Here is a 6,000-nt window from a genome sequence, read left to right as displayed (position 1 = left end):
TATAAACCTGAAAAGAGGAGCTGATCAGAACTTAAACGATTTTATAATTTGGTTTGATTATAAGAACTTTATACAACCATGTTAAAATCTATATTCCACTTATGATTGATGGGGTTGATCAAATTTGATTGCAATGTTATCACGCAATTCTGGATTTTCGATAAAACAATGGATTTATGTTATCTTAAAGAAAGAAATGTGTGATCAATTGCTACATATATGACAAAATTTAATAGATAAAAGTTTTAAAAAAGAGTGTTTGAATCAAAAGAATTGTGAGGATTTTGATTTCTTAAATGAAATATCACCTTTTATGAATGAGATATTCATGGCCTAATATGTAACTTATAATAAAAAGATTTAGATCAAGTCGTATATAAATCTGAAAGAGGAGCTGATTGTTGGTGTTCATTGCCATTGCGGGCGGGTTTTAGATTCCGGGTAAACGGGTCAGGATTTTCTTTTATGAAAACGGGTTAAAGTATAAATACTTTTTTTTTGGTATTTTTCTCATAACAGAGCAAATAGAGAGAGAGTGAATTATAGATCTAAGGTTTTCTTGTTTCCTTCTTCTTCTTGTTCTTTGGCTGATCCAGAGTGAGAGAATGGGGGAGCTTTTGATTGTGGAGTAGTCCAATCATTTCTAGTGTAATCACTTCTTTCATTTGAGAGCAGGGCATGTAAGTTTCTACTATTGACATTTGTTTGATTTAGTGAAACTTATCCCTCCCGTGGACGTAAGTCGATTTTGACCGAACCACGTATATTGTGTTGTCGTTTATTGCTTTGTGCTATTTCAGTTCTTGGTAATTTGTTTATCGTCATAGACGATTTGGAATCTGATTTGCTACAGGTTTTGATTTCTAAGAAGATCCATAGTTTTGCTGTTGCAAAACCCAACAGTGGTATCAGAGCAGTATTAATTGGTTATCTGTTTTAACATTGGAGCAGAGTGCTCTGCTGGTTATTTGGCGAAATTCATAGAAGAGATCAACTGGTTTCTTTGCTGGTGTTTTTGTCAGTTGTTAAGGTAGTAATAATGGGGAAATCTAGACCTAATATGGTGAGTCTGAATGGTACAAACTACAGGCAATGGAAACTGATGATCAGTGATTTGTTAGTTTCAGATGATTTGAATGAAGCAATTGAAAATGAGGGTGTTAGACCTGAGACTACAAAAGAGGTTGATTGGAAAAAGATAGATAGAAAGGCCTGCAGCTTTATTCGTTCCTGGGTTGGTGTAAATGTTGTGCACCATGTTGAGAATGAGACTACAGCGTATGGTGTGTGGAGCAAACTTGAAACTCTCTATGCTGAGAGGTCAGCAGGGAATAAAGCAGCACTGGTACGAAGGCTGGTGAATCTGAAGTACATTGATAATAAATCAATTGCTGAGCACTTGAATGAATTTCAAAATATTTTGAATCAGCTGAGTAGTATGAAAATAAACTTTGATGATGAGGTACAAGCACTTTTAGTCCTTGGATCTTTGCCTGCAAGTTGGGAGACACTTATTATCACTCTCAGCAACTCAACACCAAATGGTAAAGTCAACATGGCATTTGTCACCAGTTCCTTAATTGATGAGGAGAATCGAAAGGGGGATAAACCCTCTAAGTCTGATATGTTAGTGACTGATAGAGGAAGATCAAAAGATAATAGAAGTGGTTCGAGCAGGGGAAAGTCTAGAGCTCCAAAGAAGGATGGTGCTTGCCATTACTGTGGCAAAATGGGTCACTGGAAAAATGAGTGCTGGAAATTTAAAAATGATAAAGCGAAGGGTACAGTGAAGCCCAGAGAAAAGAAAGAACAGAGTGCAGATACATCTGCTTATGCTTCAGATGGTGAACTGACATATGTTTCTAACTGTCAAGACTCCTGTCTTAGCACATCTTCAAATGAAACAGCATGAATTGTTGACACAGGTGCCTCATTCCATATAACTCCACACAAAGGTTACTTCCAGTCCTACAAAGCTGGTGATTATGGTGAGGTTCGCATGGGTAACAGTGGTGTGTCCAAGATAGTTGGTCTGGGTGATGTTAGAATTGAGACAAACATTGGCTGCTTCCTGACATTGAGAGATGTAAGACATGTTCCTGATTTGAGAATGAATTTGATTTCAGCGGGTAAGCTCGATGATGGAGGATACCATAATGTTTTCAGTGGTGGAGCATGGAAGCTAAGCAAGGGTTCATTGGTTATTGCACGAGGTAAGAAATGTTGTTCCTTATACAAGACAAATTTGAAAATTGTCTATGATGCGGCATATTCTGAGTTGTGGCACAAGAGATTAGGTCACATTAGTGAAAATGGGCTGAATGTTTTGATCAAGAGGAATGAGTTGCTAAATCTCAAGGATGCTCATCTTGAAAATTGTGAGCATTGCTTGAAGGGTAAATAGAACAGAGTCTCTTTCAGTAAGTCAAAAGTTGAACTGAAAAAGAATGTCCTTGAATTGGTCCATACAGATGTTTGTGGTCCTATGAAGATTAAATTCATAGGCGGTGCTTCCTATTTTGTAACCTTCATAGACGATGCATCTAGGAAGGTTTGGGCTTATGCTATAAAGTCCAAGGATGAGGTTGCAGTAATGTTTGAGGTCTTTCACAAGCTGATTGAAAGAGAGACAGGAAGAAAACTGATGAGGGTGCGGTCAGATAATGGGGGAGAGTACATAGGCTCATTTTATGATTATTGCAAAGAGCAGGGTATTCGACATGAACAGACTGTGCCCAAGACTCCACAACAAAATGGTGTGGCAGAGAGGATGAACAGAACAATGTTGGAACGGATGAGGAGTATTCTCTCCCATGGCAGGTTGGCTAAGCATTTCTGGGCTGAAGCCATGAGCACTGCAGTGTATGTGATCAACTGTTCTCCCTCCAAGCCATTGAATAATAAGTGTGCAGAAAGCGTCTGGTCAGGTAAATATGTTAATTATGACTATTTACGTGTTTTTGGTTGCAGAGCTTTTGTGCACGTTCCAAAAGATGAGAGGTCAAAGCTAGATGCAAAAACTAGACAATGCATATTTTTGGGGTATGGTGATAAAAAGTGGGGATACAGGTGTTATGACCCAGTTGATAAGAAGGTTTTGAGAAGCCGGGATGTGGTATTCCTTGAAGATCAGACTATTGAGAATTTTGAAGATGGTGAAAAGCTTGATGCATACATACGTGACCTTTCTAGTCTTGAGTTGTCTCATGATGTTGAGGAGACAAGGCCACATGTAGCTTCAGACTCAGATAGTGAAGATGATGTTCCTCAGGGTCAAGCTGTAGGCCATGGAAATGATACTAATACTGAAACTGATCTTGGTGATAATGTTGAGGTTGATTTTGAAGTTCAACAAGAAGATGGAAATCAACAGAATCAACAAACAGAGGTACTTCGGAGGTCTACTAGGGAGAAAAGATCAAGTTCTAAGTATCCTGCTACAGAGTATGTTCTTCTAACTGATTGTGGGGAGCCTATATGCTATAAGGAGGCTCTTGAGGATGCTCATAAGAAAGAATGGCTAGCTGCCATGGATGAAGAGATGAAGTCATTGCTGAAAAATGGCACATATGATCTAGTTGAAAGATCAGAGAACAGAAAAGTATTACAAAATAAATGGGTGTACAAGATCAAGCAAAAAGGTGATGATAGCAAGACAAAATACAAGGCTAGGCTGGTTGTCAAAGGTTTTGGCTAGAGGCATGGAATCGATTATGATGAGATTTTCTCACCGGTAGTGAAGATGACTTCTATCCGAGTGGTGTTAAGTCTAGCTACTTGTATGGATCTTGAGGTTGAACAACTTGATGTCAAGACTGCATTTCTCCACGGTGATTTGGATGAAGATGTTTATATGGAGCAACCTGAAGGTTATAATAAGAAAGGTGAGGAAAGCAAGGTGTGCAAACTTGTCAAAAGTCTGTACGGTTTGAAGCAAGCACCAAGGCAGTGGTATCTTAAGTTTAATTCGTTCATGACCATCCATGGGTACATGAAGACGTCTACAGATCATTGTGTCTTTGTGCAAAAGTTTGCTTCTAATGATTTTATTATACTTCTCCTATATGTTGATGACATGCTGATTGTTGGGAGAGACAAGCTCAAGATTGCCAAGTTGAAAAAGGATTTGGCTAAGTCTTTTGAGATGAAAGACTTGGGTCAAGCAAGATAAATTCTTGGAATGCAGGTCATTCGTGATCGGGTGAAGAAAAGGCTATGGTTATCTCAAGAGAGATATATTGAGAAGATTCTAAAACGATTCTGTATGGACAAGGCAAAGCCAGTTGCTTGTCCATTGGCTACACACTTGAAAATAAACAAGACAATGTCTCCCAAAGATGAAGAGGAAAGACAAGAAATGTGCAGTGTTCCATATGCTTCAGCAATAGGCAGTCTGATGTATGCAATGGTCTGTACAAGACCGGATATAGCTCATGCGGTTGGAGTACTTAGTCGTTTTCTTTCAAATCCTGGTAAGACACACTGGGAAGCGGTTAAGTGGCTAATGAGATATCTTCGAGGGACCTCCAAATACGCTTTGTGTTATGGTACTGGAAAGTCACATGTTGAAGGGTTTTCTGATTCAGATATGAGTGGTGATATTAACACAATGAGATCAACTTCAGGGTATTTGTTTACTTTTGGAGGAGGAGCTGTATCATGGCAGTCTCGTCTACAAAAATGTGTTGCTTTGTCTACTACAGAAGCTGAATATATTGCCATTACTGAATGTTGTAAAGAAATGAGATGGATGAAAGAATTGTTGAAAGAAATTGGCATTGCACAAGACATGTTTGTGGTGTTTAGTGACTCACAGAGTGCTATACATGTGAGCAAGAATCCAAGTTTCCATTCACGTTCAAAACACATCCAAAGAAGGTACCATTGGATCCGTGAAGTGCTCGAGAAGAAGGAGTTATACTTGGAGAAAGTGCACACAGATGAGAACGGGTCAGATATGATGACAAAGGGCTTGCCAAGAGGAAAGCATGAGATATGTTGTGCCAAAGCCGGAATGGTTCTGGCAGAAGCGTCACGATGATGAATGTTTATAGCAACATTCTCCCATGGCTCGGAAGGGGGAGAATTGTTGGTGTTCCTTGCCATTGCGGGCGGATTTTAAATTCCGGGTAAACGGGTCAGGATTTTCTTTTATGAAAACGGGTTAGAGTATAAATACTTTTTTTTTGGGTATTTTTCTCATAACAGAGCAAATAGAGAGAGAGTGAATTACAGATCTAGGGTTTTCTGGTTTCCTTCTTCTTGTTGTTTTTTGGCTGATCCAGAGTGAGAGATTGGGGGAGCTTTTGATTGTGAAGTAGTCCAATCATTCCTAGTGTAATCACTTCTTTCATTTGAGAGCAGGGCATGTAAGTTTCTACTATTGACATTTGTTTGATTTAGTGAAACTTATCCCTCCCGTGGACGTAGGTCGATTTTGACCGAACCACGTATATTGTGTTGTCATTTATTGCTTTGTGCTATTTCAGTTCTTGGTAATCTGTTTATCGTTATAGACGATTTGTAATCTGATTTGCTACAGGTTTTGATTTTTAAGAAGATCCATAGTTTTGCTGTTGTAACCAACACTGATTCAGAACTTAAAAGATTGGTATAATTTGGTTTGATTATTAGAACTTTATACACACATATTAAAATTTATATTCCAATTATGATTGATGGGGTTGATCGAATTTGATTGTAACGGTTTCATGCAATTCTGGATTATCGATAAAACAATAGATATATGTTATTTTAATGAAAAAAATGTGTGATCAATTTCTATGATTAGGGACCAAAATATGCTACTCGACGACATCATCAATTAAGACCATTTCTTAAAAAATATGAAAATTCATCTAGCTGGTGTCCACAATAAGGCCGGCCAAAAATTAAAAGTTATATTTTTGAAAAATAAATAATTTAGTTTAGTTAGTTAATTATTTTTGTTATTTTTTTTTTGTGAGCGAGAGTTCCAAACGGCCTTGCTATTTTGCCTCA

Source organism: Impatiens glandulifera, chromosome 1, assembly GCF_907164915.1.
Source record: "Impatiens glandulifera chromosome 1, dImpGla2.1, whole genome shotgun sequence".
Classification (NCBI taxonomy): Eukaryota; Viridiplantae; Streptophyta; class Magnoliopsida; order Ericales; family Balsaminaceae; genus Impatiens; species Impatiens glandulifera.
This window is presented reverse-complemented; position numbering follows the sequence as displayed.